We start from the raw sequence: 25,281 nt of genomic DNA on the forward strand, positions 1-25,281 counted from the left end.
ACCCCGGGTTGCGCCCAAGAAGGAATCTCCAGGCCAGGTAACGTTCACCTCTGCAACCTGATGGAATGAAAGACAACACTGAATGACCATGCCTGCTCAACTCCGCTGGTGCAGAGTACATGTGGATATTTATTTTGTAATTTGAAGTGTTCTAAAACCTCTAAGTCACAGCTGAATCTGACACTCTCTTGTTAAAACAAATTAACTGTTTGTTGGATCTGTGTAGGAATGGACTTTTGTGCACTTTGGTAATACTTGCCCTCCAAGGTGCATGAATAACAGAGTCTTAACGATGCACACTGTTATTACTGCACAAATCGGCCATCTCAAGTTCAGGGGATTAAGAGATACATCATGAGTTGCGAATCTCCAGAACTTGCTGGTCGATTTATGTTGCTTCCAGTTTGCTTCGCACAAATGCTATCTCGCCCCTTGACCCCTCTCTTTTATTTATAAGAACTTGCTGGATTTGCTAATTAATTGCCCATTAAACACACCACAGAATGTTAGGGCTGGTAATTAACAGCTTAAGTACCTTTTTAATAATGTGATCATTGTTAATACAATGCCAATCAACCTCTCTAGCCCAGAAAGGGAACAATTTAAACTGTGGAGTCTCATTCCTTCAGATAGTGAATTGTTCTTGCAGATTTTCAATAATTTAAATTTTTAATGTTTTTCCTACTTTTCCTTTCTGATTCTATCTCTCAATCCAATGTATCTTTTTCTCTCTATTTGGGGGTAATTTTAACCCCCAAAAACGGGTGGGTTAGGGTTGAGTGAGATGTTAAAATGTTTTAAATCTCAAACCCGTCTCCAACCTGCCTCTTTCCAGTTTTAACAAAGGGCAGGGTGTGGGGGATGGGTAACTACTCACAGGAGCCGGATTGGCTATTTGAATATTATAATGAGGCTGCATACCTCATATTACACAAAAGCAAAATACTGAGGATACTCGAAGTCTGAAATAAAAACAGAAAATGCTGGAAATACTCAGCAGGTCGATGATACTGATCTGAAAAGTTAACTCTGTTTCTCTTCACAGAAGCTGCCTAACCTGCCAAGTATTGCCAGCATTTTCTGTTTTTATTACCTCATACTTAACCTGCTTTTCAGGTTTGACCCTGGCCGGCTGAGAAACCCGGCAACTAAAGGGAGGCAAGGACGGCTTTATGGCAAAGGGAAGTGCCTTTATAGCACTGCTTGTGAGCCAGGAGGAGCTGGAGTGCTTCCTCCCAGACCCCAAGCTAACCTTCCTTCCCACCATCGGACACCCACCCCTCTACACTACCTCTACACCAGCTGCAGGCTTCCTACTGCCCAACAGGAAGCCAAGCCTGTCAATCAGGCTGGCCTCCGGGTGGGGAACCTGGACTTCTCGGTTTCCCGGCCAAAACTCCTCCACCCACCCTCCTGCCCAATGCTCACAAAACCCACCCAGTAAATATCGGGGCTTTTATTTCTCTTTCTGTATCTGATTTGACTCTAATTCACCCGATTTCCTTCTCCGACATTCTTCTGTTTCTTTCTCAATCCTTAACTCTCATTGGTTAAAGCAATAGACTGTTGGTCCTGTCAGTTGCTGAGGTCCCAGATACCCGTTGCCCTCGCCGCACTGTAATCGGCTTGGTTTCCCAGCAAGTTACAGGGCAAAAACATGTTCGAGTTGAAGGGTGAAGAGGAAGGTCTAACTAATGGCATATATTGCGAGATTCCCCACTCCAGTCAATTGCTTTACAATTGTATTCTGGCTGTGAAATTGTTACACTGTAAATATTGAGAAACACGTAATCTTTTATTTATAAACCACTGAAATTGGATCAGACTTAATTTATTGAGTCTAAGCAGGCCAAAGTTTGCATTTTTTGTAACAGATTTGTCAGGGTTTTATCATTCATTGATTGACTTCCTTGTTGGTGTTGTGAAAAGACTCCCCCCCCCCCCCCCCCCCCCAAACTGAAAAAGAGGGTGGAGTAAAGATCTGACTGCAAAATTTTGCCTTTACGATGTAATAAATTTATGTGCATGCTCCTTAATGGAAGATAATCCAATTATTCTAGCACAAAAATCAAATCTTGATGGCGCCAGCAGTCTCCTTTATCTTAGCAGAAATAATGGTCTACCAGCCCCATGAAGTAAGAACAAAGCATTCTTTGTAATGTCCTTGTGAATGGGCACGTTGGCAGTTCTGTGCCTTGTTGACACAAGAACCATGGTTCCAGCAACTAGGCAGTTTGAGTAAATTGGTGAACTTGGTCAAAACCAAAAGGGTGGCTCAGAGTATTCACTTCTAATTGATGCATTCTATAGTCTTAGATGGGTGGCTGGTTATGATTTCCTTCCCCGCCTTTTGTGGTGCCAGCCGTGGCTTAGTGGGTAGCACTCTCTTGCCTCTGAGTCAGAAGATCGTGGGTTCAAGCCCATTCCAGAGACTTGAGCCCATACTGCAGGCTGACACTTCAATGCAGAGAGTGCTGCACTGTTGGAGGTGCTTTTTTTTGGATGAGTTGTTAAACCGAGGTCCTATCTGCCCTCTCAAATGGACATAACAAATCTCATTATTTGGAAGAAGAGCAGGGGAGTTCTCCCTTGTGCGCTGGCCAATATTTATCTTTCAACCTAAAACAATATCTCGATAATCTCATTGCTGTTTGTGGGAGCTTGCTGTGTGCAAATATCTAATGCGTTTCCCCGACATTACAACAGTGACTACACTTGCCTGTAAACCCGATCATTCTTGGATAGGGCTCTTTTGTATCCTCTTGACTTTTGAATCCCCCCAACATTGGATTGTAAGATTATATCAGTCCATTGATATTTATCTGATTAAAGTCAGCTGCTGACTATTTGGGTTGGGGAATTTTCTAGGACCAGTGACCACTCCATTCCTTTATCTGTCGTGATGGCACAAAGTTCCTTGAATGAAGGGTTGGTCTCTGAAATTGAAACATTCCAAAAGAAACTGCATTCCTGTATAAACATGGGAGTCTCGATAACTTTTCCTGTAGGCTATTTTTAGTGAGTGAGAGCGGAAAAGTTGTTTGTTTTTTTGCTGGTTCTGGCTGGGATATTGGTATTGAGCAATGTGTCTTATTTATATTGCAAACTAAGTCAATCTGTAGTTGCAATGGATCTTAGTCCTTCATCATAACAGAAGGGACCTCCCTGATGGATAACAGAAATTGGCCAGTAATTGACATTGCATTAACACTTCAATTTTAATGTTGATGAAAATCCAAAACTGCTTCACACCAACACTAAACTGACTGAAGCAGAGCGAGATTTGCTACTGCAGTCAGTCTTGTTCCATGTCCTTCCAGCATCTAGTGGGACCCCAACACTGGATTCTGGTTGCAACAAAGCTGTGTTTACACTAACTGTCGCTTGTCTTTTTAACACTCCCTCTCACTCCCATTCTGACCTCACTGTCCACGGCCTCCTACACTGTTCCAATGAAGCTCAACGGAAGCTCGTTGAACAGCAACCCATCTTGCAATTAGCCACTTTTTTTCCTTCCGGTCTTAACACTAAGTTCCAACAATTTCAGATCATAACCACTGCTCCCATTTTTTTGGCCAACGGGTGCTGGTAATGATTCTATTGTTGTCATTTACACCTCCTCTAGACCCATCTTTTTGCTACTTTACTTGTCCCATTACTACCCCCATTTGCTTTGACCCATCATCTCTTTTGTTATTGAAATCACTCCTGCCTTCCACCCTACCACGGACCTTTGTTCTTGCCTCCTCCTCTTTCCCTGCACCTGTACTTGCTTAAAACCTGTTACATCTCTAACATATTCCAGTTCTGATGGAAGGTAATCGACCTGAAACGTTAACTCTGTTTCTCTCTCCATAGATGCTGCCTGACCTGCTGAGTAATTTTAGCATTTTCTGTTTTTATTTTAGATTTCCAACATATGTAGGATTTTGCTTAGTTTTACACATAACTGCTTTGCTCTGATGTGACGGTTACACATTACATGTACAGAGCCCCCAAGCTTTAGTGCATCACAGCAATAGCCCCAAAATCAAGAAAAGTGGAATAAAAGTTTCATCATTTCTTGATCTGTGAGGACAATTTTGCATCAGATGGCAGAACATTGAAATAAGGTGAAGTCAAAGAAGGTAAAGTGTGATCACCTCTTGAACTAGCCTTTGATAGATAATTGGGTAGGTGGATAATGGCAGTTCCATTGTAGTATAAGGCGTTTTGAAGATGGTCACGTTTTTATGAGGGCTAAAACTTTGCAAGGTATTTTTTCCCTCCTCCACATCCTGCGTTCCTGAAGCTCCTGACTTGCATTTTGATTTCATAGATGCTGAAGGGTCTTTAGTACCTTTGCCCAAGTGACTGCTCATCACGCACCCAACAGTTGCTGTGGGTTGGCAGGATATTTAGGGAAGCAAGGTTAGAGATGGGAGATCGCTGTGAATCCTGACTCTCTTTAATTTTGAACTCTCACTTGTATTTTCTCTCACATATTTTTCACTTTTGTTTCTTGCTCTCGTAATTTCGCTCTCTCTTGTATTTTCTCCTCTCTCACTCACTTACACTCTCTCTCTCTCTCTCTCTCTCTCTCTCTCTCTCTCTCTCTCTCTCACTTTTGTTCTCTTTCTTTCTCTCCTTTTTCTCTCTCCCTCTCTCTATCTCTTTTTCTCACATACTCTCCACCCTCTTCTGTCTTTCTCTTGGTTTCTCTCTTCCTCCCTCACCAAGCCTGGACCATGGAAGTGAATTCAAGAGCCTTTCAAGTTGCCTGCGATCACTTACTTCCTCCGCCGGAGCCGTAGTCCTCTTCAGTTATTCTTTCCACTGCTGAATACAGAGGATGATCCATGCCCATGGGACTAAAATCCCAGCAAGACATCAATGAATTTGGGAATGGACGAAGATAATAGCGAGGAAGATGTAAAATCAGAATTCTTTAAACGTTTGGGTTAGAAAGTAGAAATCTTCTTTGATCCATGAATATACCAAACATTGAGAAGCCCAGGATTTGAGAGTTATTTAAGGGCCTTACTGACTGACCTGCTCACATTTATATTTATTGAGGACCATAAAGGGCACTTATAGCATTAGTGATGGGGTCTGTAACTTCTCTACTGTAAATGCTATTTGTAAATGCTCACATGCTGGAGACTGAAGTTGGGTTTAGTGAAGAGTCCAATCAAAGAGGTGGCAGATTGATGCGGAGAAGGAGACCTTACACCCGACGAACTTACAGGGAAAAGCAATCATACCTGAACTTGTCTGATAACACGTGCCTTAGGAGGCTGCACTTCTGAAAGGAGGTCATAATTGAGATATGCCAGCTCATCAAGGGGAATCTGCAACCTACCAGCACCATCAGGACCGCACTGCCTGTTGAGGTAAAAGTTACTGTGGCACATTCCTTCTATGCATCGGGCTCCTTTCAGGCTTCAACTGGCAACATCTGTGGTATCTTTCAACACGCCACACATTGCTCCATTCGACATGTGACTAAAGCCCTTTACGCTCGCAGGATGGACTTTATAAGCTTCCCTATGACCAGGGAGGCACAGACCGGGAGGACTTTAGGTTTCTCGAGAATAGCAAACTTCTCCAAGGTGCAGGGAGCAATAGACTGTATGCACATCACCCTGAGAGCATCTTTATAGGATGCGAAGATGTTTCGTAACCGAAAGGGATTCCACTCCCTGAATGTGCAGCTCGTTGTCGACCACAACCAAATCATCATGGCAGTAAATGCTAATTTTCCAGGCAGCATCCCTGATGTGCACATCTTGCATGAGAGCACTATCTCTGACCTGTTTAACAGTCAGCCACAAGGTCACGGTTGGATGCTGGGGGATAAAGGATATGGCCTTGCCAGCTGGCTCATGACCCCATGCGTAATCCCCAGATGGAAGCCGAGAAGCGTGACAAGGAAAGCCATATAGCTAAAAGCAATATCGTCGAAAAAATAATTGGAGTGCTGAAGTAGCGCTTCAGATGCTTGGACCACTCTGGAGGCAGCCTGCAATACCACCCTGACCAGGTTGCTGTGTTTATTGTGGTGTGCTGCATGTTGCATAACCTAGCTATAAGGAGAGGACAACAATTGCCAGATGGGGCTGCAAGTCCACCTCAGGAGAGAGCGGAGGTGGAAGAGGCAGATGAGAGGAGGGGGATGATGATCAGGGCTTCAGGGAGGACAATCAGCCTGGCGATGAACTCATGCCCCCACGCGCCCACCCCCCGCAAGGCTGGAAAAACCCCGTGGGAGTTACGCAGCTGCAAAACTCTTGTCAGCAGCTCATAAATTAACGCTTTGCATGAATTTACATTGGGGACAGTTACAGTTGCAGTTGGATAACGTTTCATCCTTGCCTGGCCTGGCCATTGTTTTCCAACAATTATATTCATGTTTTACCTTACCTTACGTTATTCTAAGTTATTATAAGACACTGCACAACAATTGTAAAACTCAATTAAAAAATTTAATAATTGAACACTTTTAACTTTTGATTTTTAAAATGTAACACCCCCCCCCCACCTCCACAAATGGTCACACAACAATAAATTAAAAAAAAAACAACAACAACAATAACAAAAACAGATTAAAACACAATAATAACATCCCCCTCCCTATCTGCAGTCACGCTTCCCTCCAGGTCCTCTACCCCCACCCCCCGTGACTTAGCCCCCCCCGTTTGAATTCCCAAGTAGCGGGACGAGGCGGATGTGCAGCGGGCGACGTCAAGACTTCCTGTTGTGGGGGGGGTGGGGGAGGTGATGGTGGCAGGATCGCTCAGGGGATGGTGGAGGGGAAGACGTTCCTGAGGAAATGACTTCCGAGCTAGAAGGAAGTTCTTCCTCCTGACTCGCATCTGTGCTGGTGGTTGTTGGGACGGCACCTTGGGGTGCAGTGCCATCTCCCACCAGTCTCGCATGATGCAAGGCATGGATGGCAGCGGTCTGCTCACGCATCTCCCGGATCATCTGCTGCATATCCTCCGACATGCGAGTGGACATCCGGGACATGTTCCCGGGACATGTTCCCATGTACACACCAAACGCCTGGAGAAGGTCGCGACTTATCGCGCCACTCTCCTTGCACAGTATGGTCAAGCCATTAATCCGATCTGCCGGTGGAGGCGTGTGCTGACCTCGCTGACTCGACCTCAGTGAGCACTAAACACCTTGATGTCGCTGGCTGCAAGCCACTTGGTCCCACTACTTCTTTGAAGATGATGACAAAGAAGTGGATGCAGGTACAACTTCCAGTTGGATGGAAGGGGCATCCTCCACCCTTTCCATAACATTTTCCTCCTCCTCTGGTTCTGCTGTCGGTCTCCTCGGCACCCATGGTGATTATTACCTGTAGGAGGGCAGGTGCAGCCTCCCTCTGCGTCATCGGAGTTGTTGGACCTGCAAAACACTATTGAGCTTATTAGGACAGAAGGGATTCATGTGTTGCGCTGGCATACGTAGGAGGAGCAGCACTACTACAATAAATGTGACCAAGAGACGTTACTGCATCATATGGTAGTACATATGATAGTACATCGATGTGGAATTCACTGCCCCAGAGAGCTGTGGAGGCTGGATCAATCGGAGATAGACAGAATGATAAGTGAGTGAAGGGTTATGGGGAGCAGGCAGGGAAGTGGAGCTGAGCCCTACATCAGATCAGCAATGATCTTATCAAATGGCGGAGCAGACTTGAGGGGCCAGTTGGCCTGCTCCTGCTCCTGTTAATGTTCTTATGTTGTTAACCTGAGAGTAGCACAGAAGCTGCATGCATAACATGACATAGTTCGTATATGAATTGCCGTTACATTACTTTGAATTAACACAGCTTTACACAGTATTCACGTGACGCAAGAGAGGGCTCTTACCTCATGATGGGTGGTGGGCGAGCAACTGTGGCTGCCGACCAGGCCCGCAGCGCATTCCTCCACGTCGGTGAGCATTACCAGCTGTGCGGGCTGTCCTCCCGTGCACCTACGCTCCACACGATTCTTATATATCTTCCTCTGCAAATGTAACAAGAGCATGGCATAAGCTAATTGACTAGGTACTATCATGGAAAGACAACAGTTTCCAATATTCTAATAGGGTTTGTATCCACAATTGATGCATGATTATAACAAAGATCTTGTTTAGGATCTAATGCTTAACACAAACATCTCGACTACAATCTCCATCGAAGGGTCCCCAGGTGTGGTGGAAATCAGGATAGTTGGTGAACTCGGCAATGTTGGTCCCTTAGAGGACGAGGCCGGGGAATTCGTAATGGGGAACATGGAGATGGTAGAAACTCCGAACAAATATTTTGTATCGGTCTTTACGGTAGAGGACACTAACAATATTTCAACAGTGGATAGTCAGGGGGCTATAGGGGGGGAGAAACTTAACACAATCACTGTGGTGTCCCTGTACCTTGCTACTGAATCACACGAGGCATGTACTGCAGACACGGTCACTGCGTGACCTTCCTTTATTCCCAGGACCAAGAAATGATCTCCCTGCGTGGGACCTCCCTTTAAATACCTGAGTGCCCAGCTGAGGAGTGTCGCCCACAAGTTCATCCCCTGTGGTCAAGGAGTGCATTTCCAGGACATATATACAGTGTACAGTGTGGTTGCATGAAGGTTACAGTTACATGAAGGTTACAGTTGTATGAAGGTTGCATACATGACATCACCTCCCCCTCACGTCTTTTTGTGTCAAAGGTTAAGTCTTTCAGGTGATTGACGCTTTCTCGTGGAGCGCCGTAGTTGGGGCACTGGTGGCTGAGCCTTGGCATGCGTCTCTGTCACCTGAGGTGATTCCGGCCTGTCTGGGCTGGCTACAGGGACTGTGCATGTTGGTGAATGTCCTTGTTGCTCGTCTACTGGCAGTGGTGTAGATAACATCTCACGCTCTTCCTCAGGTTCCTCAGTGTCTATGCTGAACCTTTTCTTTACTTGGTCCCAGTGTTTTCGGCATATCTGCCCATTGGTGAGTCTGACCACATGACCCTATTCCCCTCTTTGCCAATTACAGTGCCCTCAAGCCACTTGGGTCCCAAAGCATGGTTTAGAACAAATACCGGGTCATCAATTTCTATACACCTCCCCCTTGCATTTCGATCATGGAACTCGGTTTGGGACTGGCGCTTGCCCTCAACGATATCTACCAGGGCTGGATGAATGAGGGACAGCCGCGTTTTAAGCGTGCATTTCACGAGTAGTTCCACTGGCGGGACTCCCGTGAGCGAATGCGGGCGGGACCTGTAGGCCAGCAGGAGGCGCGATAGGCGGTGCTGAAGGGAGGGTCCTTGGATACGGAGCATGCCCTGTTTTATGACTTGGACCGCACGTTCTGCCTGGCCATTGGAAGCCGGCTTGAACGGCGCTGTCCGGACATGTTTGATGCCATTACCCGACATAAACTCCTGGAATTCATGGCTCGTGAAGCACGGGCCATTGTCGCTGACCAGAATGTCTGGCAAGCCATGGGTCGCGAAAACCATGCGCAGACTCTCCACTGTGATGGATGTTGTGCATGAGTTTAATATGATGCACTCAATCCATTTCGAGTATGCATCGACAACGATCAGGAACATTTTTCCCATGAACGGGCCCGCATAGTATACATGAACGCGTGACCATGGCCTGGTGGGCCAGGGCCACGGACTGAGTGGGGCCTCCCTGGGGGCATTGCCCAGCTGGGCACACGTCGTGCACCTGCGAACCCAGTGTTCCAGGTCTGAGTCAATTCCCGGCCACCATACATGTGACCGGGCAATGGCCTTCATTAACACGATGCCAGGGTGCTCGCTGTGGAGTTCCCTGATGAATGCTTCCCTTCCTTTCTGGGGCATGACTACCCGGCTGCCCCATAGCAGGCAGTCGGCTTGGATGGAGAGCTCATCCATCCGCCTGTGAAACGGTCTGACCTCCTCAGGGCATGTCCCGTGTGCGGGCGCCCAATCCCCAGTCAGAACACATTTCTTTATCATGGACAGGAGGGGATCTCTGTTGGTCCAGAGTTTGATCTGACGGGCTGTGATGGAGGAGCTTGCAGTGTCAAAAGCCTCAACGGCCATGACCATCTCAGCGCTTTGCTCCGACGCCCCCTCAGTGGTGGCCAGTGGGAGCCTGCTGAGCGCGTCAACACAATTCTCGGTGCCTGGCCGGTGCTGTATGGTGTAGTCACACGCGGCCAGCATGAGAGCCCATCGCCGTATGTGAGCTGACGCATTGGCATTGACAGCCTTGCTGTCGGACAACAGGGATGTTAACGGGTTGTGGTCCGTTACTAGCTTGAACCGCCTACCGAAAAGGTACTGGTGCATCTTTTTCACACCGTAAACACAAGCGAGTGCTTCCTTTTCGACCATGCCGTATCCACGCTCTGCCTGGGAGAGTGACCTGGAGGCATAAGCCACCGATTGGAGTAGGCCATCATCATTACTCTGCTGCAAAACACACCCAACCCCGTAGGATGATGCATCACACGTTAAAACCAGTTTTTTACAGGGGTCGTACAAGGTCAACAGCTTGTTCGAACAATGGAGGTTCCGCGCTCTATTGAAAGCCCGTTCTTGACCGTCCCCCCAAAACCATTCACAACCTTTAAGCAAGAGCACGTGTAACGGCTCCAACAATGTGCTTCGGCAGAAAGTTCCCAAAATAGTTCAAAAGTCCCAGGAATGATCGCAACTCCGATGTGTTGCCGGGCCTGGACGCCCGGCGGATTGCCTCCGTTTTAGCTTCGGTGGGCCGAATCCCATCTGCGGCAACTCTCCTGCCCAAATACTTGACCACAGGGGCCAAAAACATACACTTGGGCTTTTTCAACTGCAAGCCTACCTGGTCCAGTCGGCGTAGGATCTCCCCCATGTTTTGGAGGTGTTCCTCAGTGTCTCAACCCGTTATTAGGATGTCGTCTTGGAATACGATCGTTCCAGGAATGGATTTGAGCAAGCTTTCCATGTTCCTATGAAAGATAGCTGCTGCCGAACGAATGCCAAACGGACACCTGTTGTAGATAAATAGGCACTTGTGCGTCGTGATGGTGGTCAGAATCTTGAGGTTGCATACATGACAATCACTAAGGAGCTGGTACTCAGTAAGATAATGGGACTAAAGACAGATAAATCTCCTGGACCTGATGGCTTGCATCCTAGGGTCTTAAGAGAAGGAAGGCAGGGATTGTGGATGCATTGGTTGTAATTTACCAAAATTCCCTGGATTCTGGGGAGGTCCCAGCAGATTGGAAAACTGCAAATGTAACGCCCCTATTTAAAAAAGGAGGCAGACAAAAAACAGGAAACTATAGACCAGTTAGCCTAACATCTGTGATTGGGAAAGTGTTGGAGTCCATTACTAAAGAAGCAGTGGCAGGACATTTGGAAAAGTAAAATTTAGTCAGGCAGAGTCAGCATGGATTTATGAAGGGGAACTCATATTTGACAAATTTGCTGGAATTCTTTGAGGATGTAACAAACAGAGTGGATAAAAGGGAACCAGTGGATGTGTATTTGGACTTCCAGAAGGCATTTGACAAGGTGCCACATAAAAGGTCACTGCACACGATAAAAGTTCATGGGGGTTGGGGGTAATATATTAGCATGGATAGAGGATTGGCTAACTAACAGAAAACAGAGAGTCGGGATAAATGGTTCATTCTCTGGTTGGCAACCAGTAACTAGTGGGGTGTCGCAGGGACCAGGGCTGGGATCCCAACTATTTACAATCCATATTAGTGACTTGGAAGAAGGGACTGAGTGTAACGTGGCCAAGTTTACTGATGATACAAAGATGGGAGGAAAAGCAATATGTGAGGAGGACACAAAAAATCTGCAAAAGGACAGAGACAGGCTAAGTGAGTGGGCAAAAATTTGGCAGATGGAGTATAATGTTGGAAACTGCGAGGTCATGCACTTTGGCAGAAAAAATCAAAGAGCAAGTTATTATTTAAATGGAGAAAGATTTCAAAGTGCTGCAGTACAGCAGGACCTGGGAGTACTTGTGCATGAAACACAAAAAGTTAGTGTGCAGGTACAGCAAGTGATCAGGAAGGCCAATGGAATCTTGGCATTTATTGCAAAGGGGATGGAATATAAAAGCAGGGAAGTCTTGCTACAGTTATACAGGGTATTGGTGAGGCCACACCTGGAATACTGCATGCAGTTTTGGTTTTCATATTAACGAAAGGATATATTTGCTTTGAAAAATCCCTATTACCCAATCATTCAAATTAAGTCATTTTTAATGAAAGTGGTTAGAATGTAGAGTTGCTACCATATGGAGTAGTTGAGTCAAATAGAAACATAGAAACATAGAAAATAGGTGCAGGAGCAGGCCATTCAGCCCTTCTAGCCTGCACCGCCATTCAATGAGTTCATGGCTGAACATGAAACTTCAGTACCCCCTTCCTGCTTTCTCGCCATAACCCTTGATCCCCCGAGTAGTAAGGACTTCATCTAACTCCCTTTTGAATATATTTAGTGAATTGGCCTCAACTACTTTCTGTGGTAGAGAATTCCACAGGTTCACCACTCTCTGGGTGAAGAAGTTTCTCCTCATCTTGGTCCTAAATGGCTTACCCCTTATCCTCAGACTGTGACCCCTGGTTCTGGACTTCCCCAACATTGGGAACATTCTTCCTGCATCTAACCTGTCTAAACCCGTCAGAATTTTAAACGTTTCTATGAGGTCCCCTCTCATTCTTCTGAACTCCAGTGAATACAAGCCCAGTTGATCCAATCTTTCTTGATAGGTCAGTCCCGCCATCCCGGGAATCAGTCTGGTGAATCTTCGCTGCACTCCCTCAATAGTAAGAATGTCCTTCCTCAAGTTAGGAGACCAAAACTGTACACAATACTCCAGGTGTGGCCTCACCAAGGCCCTGTACAACTGTAGCAACACCTCCCTGCCCCTGTATTCAAATCCCCTCGCTATGAAGGCCAACATGCCATTTGCTTTCTTAACCGCCTGCTGTACCTGCATGCTAACCTTCAATGACTGATGTACCATGACACCCAGGTCTCGTTGCACCTTCCCTTTTCCTAATCTGTCACCATTCAGATAATAGTCTGTCTCTCTGTTTTTACCACCAAAGTGGATAACCTCACATTTATCCACATTATACTTCATCTGCCATGCATTTGCCCACTCACCTAACCTATCCAAGTCACTCTGCAGCCTAATAGCATCCTCCTCGCAGCTCACATTGCCACCCAACTTAGTGTCATCCGCAAATTTGGAGATACTGCATTTAATCCCCTCGTCTAAATCATTAATGTATAATGTAAACAGCTGGGGCCCCAGCACAGAACCTTGCGGTACCCCACTAGTCACTGCCTGCCATTCTGAAAAGTACCCGTTTACTCCTACTCTTTGCTTCCTGTCTGACAACCAGTTCTCAATCCACGTCAGCACACTACCCCTAATCGCATGTGCTTTAACTTTGCACATTAATCTCTTGTGTGGGACCTTGTCGAAAGCCTTCTGAAAGTCCAAATATACCACATCAACTGGTTCTCCTTTGTCCACTTTACTGGAAACATCCTCAAAAAATTCCAGAAGATTTGTCAAGCATGATTTCCCTTTCACAAATCCATGCTGACTTGGACCTATCATGTCACCATTTTCCAGATGCACTGCTATGACATCCTTAATAATTGATTCCATCATTTTACCCACTACTGAGGTCAGACTGACCGGTCTATAATTCCCTGTTTTCTCTCTCCCTCCTTTTTTAAAAAGTGGGGTTACATTGGCTACCCTCCACTCCATAGGAACTGATCCAGAGTCAATAGAATGTTGGAAAATGACTGTCAATGCATCCGCTATTTCCAAGCCCACCTCCTTAAGTACTCTGGGATGCAGTCCATCAGGCCCTGGGGATTTATCGGCCTTCAATCCCATCAATTTCCCCAACACAATTTCCCGACTAATAAAGATTGCCCTCAGTTCCTCCTCCTTACTAGACCTTCTGACCCCTTTTATATCCGGAAGGTTGTTTGTATCCTCCTTAGTGAATACCGAACCAAAGTACTTGTTCAATTGGTCTGCCATTTCTTTGTTCCCCGTTATGACTTCCCCTGATTCTGACTGCAGGGGACCTACGTTTGTCTTTACTAACCTTTTTCTCTTTACATACCTATAGAAACTTTTGCAATCCACCTTAATGTTCCCTGCAAGCTTCTTCTCGTACTCCATTTTCCCTGCCCTAATCAAACCCTTTGTCCTCCTCTGCTGAGTTCCAAATTTCTCCCAGTCCCCAGGTTCGCTGCTATTTCTGGCCAATTTGTATGCCACTTCCTTGGCTTTAATACTATCCCTGATTTCCCTAGATAGCCACGGTTGAGCCACCTTCCCTTTTTTATTTTTACGCCAGACAGGAATGTACAATTGTTGTAATTCATCCATGCGGTCTCTAAATGTCTGCCATTGCCCATCCACAGTCAACCCCCTAAGTATCATTCGGCAATCTATCCTAGCCAATTCACGCCTCATACCTTCAAAGTTACCCTTCTTTAAGTTCTGGACCATGGTCTCTGAATTTACTGTTTCATTCTCCATCCTAATGCAGAAATCCACCATATTATGGTCACTCTTCCCCAAGGGGCCTCGCACAATGAGATTGCTAATTAATCCTCTCTCATTACACAACACCCAGTCTAAGATGGCCTCCCCCCTAGTTGGTTCCTCGACATATTGGTCTAAAAAACCATCCCTTATGCACGCCAGGAAATCCTCCTCCACCGTATTGCTTCCAGTTTGGTTAACCCAATCTATGTGCATATTAAAGTCACCCATTATAACTGCAACACCTTTATTGCATGCACCCCTAATTTCCTGTTTGATGCCCTCCCCAACATCCCTATTACTGTTTGGAGGTCTGTACACAACTCCTACTAACGTTTTTTGCCCTTTGGTGTTCTGCAGCTCTACCCATATAGATTCCACATCATCCAAGCTAATGTCTTTCCTAACTATTGCATTAATCTCCTCTTTAACCAACAATGCTACCCCACCTCCTTTTCCTTTTATTCTATCCTTCCTGAATGTTGAATACCCCTGAATGTTGAGTTCCCAGCCCTGATCATCCTGGAGCCACGTCTCCGTAATCCCAATCACATCATATTTATTAACATCTATTTGCACAATTAATTCATCCACCTTATTGCGGATACTCCTTGCATTAAGACACAAAGCCTTCAGGCTTGTTTTTTTAACACCCTTTGTCCTTTTAGAATTTTGCTGTACAGTGGCCCTTTTTGTTCTTTGCCTTGGGTTTCTCCGCCCTCCACTTTTCCTCCTCTCCTTTCTGTCTTTTGCTTTTGCCTCCTTTTTGTTTCCCTCTGTCTCCCTGCATTGGTTCCCATCCCCCTGCCATATTAGTTTAAATCCTCCCAAACAGCACTAGCAAACACTCCCCCTAGGACATTGGTTCCGGTCCTGCCCAGGTGCAGACCGTCCGGTTTGTACTGGTCCCACCTCCCCCAGAACCGATCCCAATGCCCCAGGAATTTGAATCCCTCCCTGCTGCACCACTGCTCAAGCCACGTATTCATCTACGCTATCCTGCGATTCCTACTCTGACTATCACGTGGCACTGGTAGCAATCCCGAGATTACTACTTTTGAGGTCCTACTTTTTAATTTAGCTCCTAGCTCCTTAAATTCGTTTCGTAGGACCTCATCCCTTTTTTTACCTATGTCGTTGGTACCAATGTGCACCACGACAACTGGCTGTTCTCCCTCCCATTTCAGAATGTCCTGCACCCGCTCCGAGACATCCTTGACCTTTGCACCAGGGAGGCAACATACCATCCTGGAGTCTCGGTCGCGGCCGCAGAAACGCCTATCTATTCCCCTCACCATTGAATCCCCTATCACTATTGCTGTCCCACTCTTTTTCTTGCCCTCCTGTGCAGCAGAGACAGCCACGGTGCCATGAACTTGGCTGCTGCTGCCCTCCCCTGATGAGTCATCTCCCTGAACAGTACTCAAAACAGTGTATCTGTTTTGCAGGGGGATGACCACAGGGGACCCTTGCACTACCTTCCTTGCACTACTCTTCCTGCTGGTCTTCCATTCCCTATCTGGCTGTGGACCCTTTCCCTGCGGTAAGACCAACTCACTACACGTGCTACTCACGTCATTCTCAGCATCGTGGATGCTCCAGAGCGAATCCACCCTCAGCTCCAACTCCGCAACGCGGACAGTCAGGAGCTTGAGGTGGATACACTTCCCGCACACGTAATCGTCAGGGACACCGGAAGTGTCCCTGAGTTCCCACATGGTACAGGAGGAGCATAACACCCGACCGAGCTCTCCTGTCATGACTTAACCCTTAGATACACTTAAATTGGCAACAACACTGTTAAAAGTTACTGACTAATATAAGAAGAAAAAGAAAAACTACTCACCAATCACCAGCCAATCACTTACCCCTTAGGCTGTGACGTCACCTTTGTTTCTTTCTTTGCCTTCTCCCTGTAGCTGCACCGGTACGCCTCTCGCCGACCCCGGACTCGCGCTGCTCCGAGCTCCCGCCTCCTCGACTGACTGCTCGACTCCCGCTGGCCTTTATAGGCCTCTCTCCGACCCCGGACTCGCGCTGCTCCGAGCTCCCGCCTCCTCGACTGACTGCTCGAACTGCTCGACTCCCGCATAGATGTACTTAAGGGGAAGTTAGATATAACATGAGGGAGAAAGAAATAGAAGGATATGTTAGAGTGAGATGAAATATGGTGGGAGGAGGCTCGTGTGGAGCATAACAACAACAACTTTTATTTATATAGCGCCTTTAACGTAGTAAAACGTCCCAAAGCACTTCACAGCAGTGTTATAATACAAAACATAAATTTGCCACAAAAGAAGAAATTACGGTAGATGACCAAAAGCTTGGTTAAAGATGTAGGTTTTAAGGAGCGTCTTAAAGGAGGAAAGAGAGGTGGAGAGGTATAGGGAGGGACTTCCAGAGCTTAGGGCCCTAGCAGCTTAAGGCAATGTAGGTCATATCCTATCATAAACACCGGCATGGACCAATTGGGCTGAATGGCTTATTTTTGTGCTGAAAATACTATAATACTCCATCCCAATTTATTAATGGGAGGCATAAGAGAACATGGTTTGGGTAAATGCCATACTCACCAGAGAAACATCCTCTCTGATGTTGAAGAAAAATGTCAAGTATTAAATGGATCGGAAAGCAAAATCTGTTCAGCCTTGTTTCAAGTGGAAAATGAAAAGATTGAACAATGATCTTTTCACTCTTCCCTGACTGAAGGTAATTGTCATCTCCATCACCAAAAGGGTGCAAAGACTCTGCATTTAACATTTAAATCATGCAGACGGACTTGTCACACATTTGGCCGTCCAGATTCAGTATTCTGCCAAGTCAATGCAATACACATTTTGTTGATGAACTGTTAACCACAGATCGACATAACTTCTTGCTGAGTAATCTGCAGAGCCATGCACATGCTGGAGCTGGAATGTGACTAACTTATTTTCCTATTCTTGACGTGCCTCTGGGAAGCACCCCCTACGTAAAGTGCTGTCACCATCATAGCTTTAGTTTCACCATCTTCACAAACATTGATTGGATCGCCTGGACATAAGAATTAAGAAATAGGAGCAAGATTAGCCATTCAGCACTTCGAGCCTGCTAAACCTCTCAATAAGGTCATGGCTGATCTTCTATCTCAACTCTACCTTCCCGCACTATCTCCATATCCCTGGTTAACCTTCGTTTTCAGATCAGATGTTAAACCGAGGCCCAATTTGCGCTCTCAGGTGGACGTTAAAGATCCCATCGCACTATTTCTAAGAAGAGCAGGAGAGTTCTCCCGGTGTCCTGGTGAATATTTATCCCTCAATCAACATCACTAAAGCAGATTATCTGTTTTTTTATCACATTGCTGTTTGTGGGACTTGTGCAGAAATTGGCTGCTGCATTTCCTACATTACAACAGTGACTACACTTTAAAAATACTTTATTGGCTGTAAACTGCTTTGGGACATCCAGAGGTCGTGAAAGAAAGAAAAGAAAGACTTGGATTGATATAGCGCCTTTCATGACCACCGCATGTCTTATGTTGATTGAGGGATTAATATTGACCAGGACACCAGGGATAACTCCTCTGCTCTTCAAAATAGTGCCGTGGAATCTTCTGCATCCACTTGAGAGAGTAGATGGGACCTCGGTTTAACGTCTCATCTGAAAGACGGCACCTCCGAAAGGTGCTATATAAATGCAAATTTTTTTTCCCCCCTGTAAGGCAAGTATATCCTTCCTTGGTTAAGGAGACCAAAACTGTACACTGTATTTGCAATAGGCCCTATATAATTGTACGGAAATGTCAATGGTACATTGGTGTTAATGAGCTGAGTAGAAGAACATAGATACTTTGCGACCTCTAGACTTGACTATTCCAGTGCACTCCTGGCTGGCCTCCCATGTTCTACCCTACATAAACTTGAGGTCATCCAAAACGCTGCTGCTGGTGTTTTCAAATCCCTCCATGGCTTTACCCCTTGCTATCTCTAACCTTCTCCAGCCCCACAACCCTCTGAAATACCTGTGCTCCTCCAATTCTGGCCTCTTGAGCATCCCTGATTTTAATCGCTCCACCATTGGTGGCCATGCCTTCAGCTGCCTGGGCCCTAAGCTCTGAAATTCCCTCCCTAAATCTCTCCACCTCTACCTCTCTTTACTCCTTTTAAGATGCTCCTTAAAACCTACCCCTTCAACTGCCCTAATTTCTCCTTGTCTCGCTCTGTGTCAAATTTTGTCTGATAATGCTCTTGTGAAGCGCCTTGGCACGTTTCACTACATTAAAGGTGCTATATGATTAAAAGTTGTTTTTGCTGTTTGTTTCAGATCAGGTTCCAAGCCAAGCAAATAGGCATCTTAGGACATTTACTAGGGGAGATGTGTACAGGACTCTCGAGTGAGTTTAGTGCAGGTTATTGTGCTTGTAGCTGGTGCACCATTCATTGTCACTGGTAGTGTAAAATATTGTTAATGGAGAAGGTGACAGTAGATTGACACATTATTGGTGTTTAAGGATTCCATGGAACAGCAACTTGCATTTATATATAGCCTTTAATGTAGGAAAACATCTCAAGGCACATAACAAGAGCGTTATCAAACAAAAATTGATATTGTACCAAAGAAGACAACATTGGGAGGGGTGACTCAAAGCTTGGTCAAAGAGGTTAAGGAGGTGGAGAGGTTCAGGGAGGGAAGTCTAGAGCTTGGGGTCTAGACGGCTGAAGGCATGGCTGCCAATGCTGGAGCAATTCTTGCAGTGTGTGTGTGCAAGTTTCATGGAGACATCAATAATCTATAGAGGCTGAGGGGCCGATGTTGCCCCCCGAGTAAGAGTAGGCGCACTTACCGATATTTAAGATTTTTCTCAGCCCCAATCCAGGGTGCGAATCCTGTGCCGATATTCGCCTCTTTGCCTTGTATTTCCAGTCAGGGAGGTGCTGAGGGGCGGAAGTGCCATTCAGTTAAAGGGGAGGGCCTCTGCGAACTCTGCATGGGGTTTAGTTAGGCCCACTGAGCCACCAGTGAGGGTTTCGGCCGAGCCAGCGGCCTGGCACCCAAGAAGGGATGCCGGGCTGCCTATTGTCGGCACGGCCAAACCCAAAGCCACCATTTTCGGGCCAATCTCTGAGTCAGCCCGACAATTAAAATAAAATGGAGGTGCTGGCAGTACGCCTCTCCCCCGCCCCCCCCCCGCCCCTTTAAGGGCGGACGCACCGCCCAGGCAGACACAGCTTCCTGCAGGGGGAAGCTGTCAGTGGCACCGACCGGCGGCGCCGCAGCTCCCACGGGGCAATTTCCTACTGGGGTCGGTAAGGGGGTTGGCGCCGGTCAGTGTGGAGTTGCCTCGTGCTTGACGGGGCGGCAACATGGGCGGCGTGGAAACCTGTTCCTGCCGCTCCCGTCCCGGGGGCAATTTCAGATGGGTTGGCCCATCCGTCTGCCCCCCGGTCAGTGTGGCCTATCCACACCATTACCACCTCTTGGAGATGGTAATGGAGCTTAAGGAGCAGGACAACTTCGACCCCTGAACCTTTTAGTTCAATCTTTTCTCCCGCAGTCCCTTTGCACCTGCCTTTATCCTATTCTCTCATTGCATACTTCATAAGGAAGGTAGTGCAGGGATCCCCTGCGGTCATCCCCCTGCAAAACAGATACACCGCTTTGAGTACTGTTGAGGGGGATGACTCATCAGGGGAGGGCAGCAGCAGCCAAGTTCATGGCACCATGGCTGGCTCTGTTGCACAGGAGGGCAGGAAAAAGAGTGGGAGAGCGATAGTGATCGGGGATTCAATTGTAAGGGGAATAGATAGGCGTTTCTGTGGCCGCAACAGAGACTCCAGGATGGTATGTTGCCTCCCTGGTGCAAGGGTCAAGGATGTCTCGGAGCGGGTGCAGGACATTCTGAAAAGGGAGGGAGAACAGCCAGTTGTGGTGGTGCACATTGTTACCAACGACATAGGTAAAAAACGGGATGAGGTCCTACGAGACGAATTTAAGGAGCGAGGAACTAAATTAAAAAGTAGGACTTCAAAAGTAGTAATCTCGGGATTGCTACCAGTGCCACGTGCTAGTCAGATTAGGAATCGCAGGATAACACAGATGAATACGTGGCTTGAGCAGTGGTGCAGCAGGGAGGGATTCAAATTTCTGGGGCATTGGAACCGGTTCTGGGGGAGGTGGGACCAGTACAAACCGGACGGTCTGCACCTGGGCAGGACCGGAACCAATGTCCGAGGGGGAGTGTTTGCCAGTGCTGTTGGGGAGGAGTTAAACTAATATGGCAGGGGGATGGGAACCAATGCAGGGAGACAGAGGGAAACAAAATGGAGACAGAAGCAAAAGACAGAAAGGAGATGAGTAAAAGTGGAGGACAAAGAAACCCAAGGCAAAAAACAAAAAGGGCCAATGTACAGCAAAATTCTAAAGGGTCAAAGTGTAATAAAAAGGCAAGCCTGAAAGCTCGGTGCCTCAATGCGAGGAGTATTCGGAACCCAGGAGAGGACTCTGAGCTAGTTAGAGTGGGTGAGAGCGCAGATGAACAGGACCCCAAGGAAGAATGCAAAAGGCAACAGGCAACAGAGCAGAATAGCACTGGGGTAAGTGTAAACCACAAGGTGATAGGAAGGGACAATATGTATGAATATAAAGGGGCTGCAGGAGGGGTCAAAACTAAAAATCATGGTTTAAAAACTGGTATTAAAACACTCCATGTAAACGCACGCAGCATTCGAAATAAAGTAAATGAGTTGACGGCATAAATCATTACAAATGGGTATGATTTGGTGGCCATTACAGAAATGTGGTTGCAGGTGGCCAAGACTGGGAATTAAACATACAGGGGTATCTGACAATTCGGAAAGATAGACAAGAAGGGAAAGGAGGTGGGATAGCTCTGTTAATAAAGGATGATATCAGGGCAGTTGTGAGAGATGATATTGGCTCGAATGAACAAAATATTGAATCATTGTGGGTGGAGATTAGAGATAGTAAGGGGAAAAAGTCACTGGTGGGCGTAGTTTATAGGCCCCCAAATAATAACTTCACAGTGGGGCGGAGAATCATTCAGGGAATAATAGAGGCATGTGAAAAAGGAACGGCAGTAATCATGGGGGATTTTAACCTACATATCGATTGGTCAAATCAAATCACACGGGGTAGCCTTGAGGAGGAATTCATAGAATGCATACGGGATTGTTTCTTAGAACAGTATGTTACAGAACCTACAAGGGAGCAAGCTATCTTAGATCTGGTCCTGTGTAATGAGACAGGAATAATAAACGATCTCCGAGTAAAAGATCCTCTCGGAATGAGTGATCACAGTATGGTTGAATTTGTAATAAAGATTGAGGGAGAGGAAGTAGTGTCTCAAACGAGCGTACTATGCTTAAACATAGGGGTCTACAGTGGGATGAGGGCAGAGTTGGCTAAAGTAGACTGGGAACACAGACTAAACGGTGGCACAATTGAGGAACAGTGGCAGACTTTTAAGGAGCTCTTTCATAATGCTCAACAAAAATATATTCCAGTGAAAAAGAAGGGCGGTAAGAGAAGGGATAACCAGCCGTGGATAACCAAGGAAATAAAGGAGAGCATCAAATTGAAAACCAATGCGTATAAGGTGGCCAAGGTTAGTGGGAAACTAGAAGATTGGGAAAATTTTAAACGACAGCAAAGAATGACTAAGAAAGCAATAAAGAAAGGAAAGATAGATTACGAAAGTAAACTTGCGCAAAACATAAAAACAGATAGTAAAAGCTTTTACCGATATTTAAACGGAAGAGAGTGACTAAAGTCAATGTTGGTCCCTTAGAAGATGAGAAAGGGGATTTAATAATGGGAAATGTGGAAATGGCTGAGACCTTAAACAATTATTTTGCTTCGGTCTTCACAGTGGAAGACACAAAATCCAAGCCAAAAATTGCTGGTCACAGGAATGTGGGAAGGGAGGACCTTGAGACAATCACTTTCACTAGAGAGGTAGTGCTGGACAGGCTAATGGGACTCAAGGTAGACAAGTCCCCTGGTCCTGATGAAATGCATCCCAGGCTATTAAAAGAGATGGCGGAAGTTATAGCAGATGCATTCGTTATAATCTACCAAAATTCTCTGGACTCTGGGGAGGTACCAATGGATTGGAAAGCAGCTAATGTAATGCCACTGTTTAAAAAAAGGGGGCAGACAAAAAGCAGGTTACTATAGGCCGGTTAGTTTAACTTCTGTAGTGGGGAAAATGCTTGAAGCTATCATTAAGGAAGAAATAGCGGGACAACCAGTTGGGAATAGTGCAATCAAGCAGACGCAGCATGGATTCATGAAGGGGAAATCATGTTTCACTAATTTACTGGAATTCTTTGAGGATATAACGAGCATGGTGGATAGAGGTGTACCGATGGATGTGGTGTATTTAGATTTCCAAAAGGCATTCGATAAGGTGCCACACAAAAGGTTACTGCAGAAGATAAAGGTATGCGGAGTCAAAGGAAATGTATTAGCATGGATAGAGAATTGGCTGGCTAACAGAAAGCAGAGAGTTGGGATAAATGGGTCCTTTTCGGGTTGGAAATCGGTGGTTAGTGGTGTGCCACAGGGATCACAACTGTTTACAATATACATAGATGACCTAGAAGAGGGGACAGAGTGTAGTGTAACAAAATTTGCAGATGACACAAAAATTAGTGGGAAAGCGGGTTGTGTAGAGGACACAGAGAGGCTGCAAAGAGATTTTGATAGATTAAGCGAATGGGCTAAGGTTTGGCAGATGGAATACAATGTCGGAAAATATGAGGTCATCCACCTTGGAAAAAAAAACAGTAAAAGGGAATATTATTTGAATGGGGAGAAATTACAACATGCTGAGGTGCAGAGGGACCTGGGGGTCCTTGTGCATGAATCCCAAAAAGTTATTTTGCATGTGCAGCAGGTAATCAGGAAGGCGAATGGAATGTTGGCCTTCATTGTGAGAGGGATGGAGTACAAAAGCAGGGAGGTCCTGCTGCAACTGCATAGGGTATTGGTGAGGCCGCACCTGGAGTACTGCGTGCAGTTTTGGTCACCTTACTTAAGGAAGGATATACTAGCCTTGGAGGGGGTACAGAGACAATTCACTAGGCTGATTCTGGAAATGAGGGGATTACCTTATGATGATAGATTGAGTAGACTGGGTCTTTACTCGTTGGAGTTCAGAAGGATGAGGGGTGATCTTATAGAAACATTTAAAATAATGATAGAGGCAGAGAGGTTTTTCCACTGTCGGGGAGACTAGAACTAGGGGGCACAGCCTCAAAATACGGGGGAGCCAATTTAAAACTGAGTTAAGAAGGAATTTCTTCTCCCAGAGGATTGTGAATCTGTGGAATTCTCTGCCCAAGGAAGCAGTTGAGGTTAGTTCATTGAATGTATTCAAATCACATATAGATAGTTTTTTAACCAATAAGGGAATTAAGGGTTATGGGGAGCGGGTGGGTAATTGGAGCTGAGTCCACGGCCAGATCAGCCATGATCTTTTTGAATGGCGGAGCAGGCTCGAGGGGCTAGATGGCCTACTCCTGTTCCTAATTCTTATGTTCTTAAGTTCTTATAAAGTCTTCATGTTCCTGATGTAAGAATCCTGCAGAATTGCTAAAGCAAGATTTCCTATATGTTGATCATTACAACTATGCTGCATTGGGGGAAACCATGTAGATGGTCTTGGGATATCACAGGTAGGGTGATGGCATCAAAGCTGCCGATTTTGCCTTTGGTGTCTAGGTTCAGCCTCCCCAATTGGTATTGAAGCACTGGAGTTTGCATCAGGACAGCAATCTTGCAATCTGAGGAACTTGATGAGTGTGTCATTCTAAAGTTTTTCATAAGGGGGAATGCACCAGAGTACAAACATTGGAGCAAGCATGCCATCACTTTGCAAATAACTTGGCACTTTTTTTCTCAGTGTATTTGATTGAGGAAAAGTCCCACTGTTGATGGAGCTAAAGTGGCATTTTGTACAAATGATCTTGTGTACCTGTAGGAAGAAGTTAATTGCAGGTTTGCTTTGTTGCATTTTGTGGAGCTCGTGGTTTGGAAAGCACCATATTCTTCATTTTATGGATGAATCCTAAAGCCAGGCACCAAGATCTGTTATCAGCGTCTTGAGATAAATGCAGGTTAATGAAATGTGTAGGTAAACTTTCCATAGTGCTCATCCCTATGATCCATGAAGATAAAAAGTTCAAACACTGCTGTGCCGAGTTAATTAAAATGTGGGCTACATGTGAAGTGCAGTATATTCTCCCTAATCTCAGAAAAGAATCTTCTGATATTGCTGTAGTCCTTTATAATAGTTTGCCCTTAATGTCCTTACTCCTGCATCCCAAAAATGAAATGACACATGCCATGAAGATTTTGCTTTTTTTTAATCCTCTCTCATCACTGCATTCTGTCTTTTTGTTAAGAACTATTTCACCTCACAGCAAAACACACACTGTCCACTGCTATACATGTGTTTTTCTTGCATAAATTAGGTGCCAGCCATGGCTCAGTGGGTAACGCTCTCGCCTGAGGGGGCTTTTGTGGGTTGGAATCCGACTCCATAGACTTGAACACATTATCCAGGCTGACACTCCCAGTGCAGTACTGAGAGAGTACTGCACCGTTAGAGATGCCAACAATGACCAGATAATCTTGTTTTTAAATGATGTTGGTCAATGCATAAATATTGGTCAGGTCAGGACACCAGGAAGAACTCCACTGCTCTTCTTCCAATAATGCGATG

The 25,281-nt window shown here is 45.9% G+C and overlaps 1 protein-coding gene across 1 annotated transcript in view; it reads left to right on the top strand.

Moving 5' to 3' along the window:
* The window catches only part of rspo2 (R-spondin 2), a 233,464-nt gene that overhangs the window by 171,311 nt on the left and 36,872 nt on the right, over window positions 1–25,281 (top strand). The window lies entirely within an intron of this gene.

Source organism: Pristiophorus japonicus, chromosome 1, assembly GCF_044704955.1.
Source record: "Pristiophorus japonicus isolate sPriJap1 chromosome 1, sPriJap1.hap1, whole genome shotgun sequence".
NCBI lineage: Eukaryota > Metazoa > Chordata > Chondrichthyes > Pristiophoridae > Pristiophorus > Pristiophorus japonicus.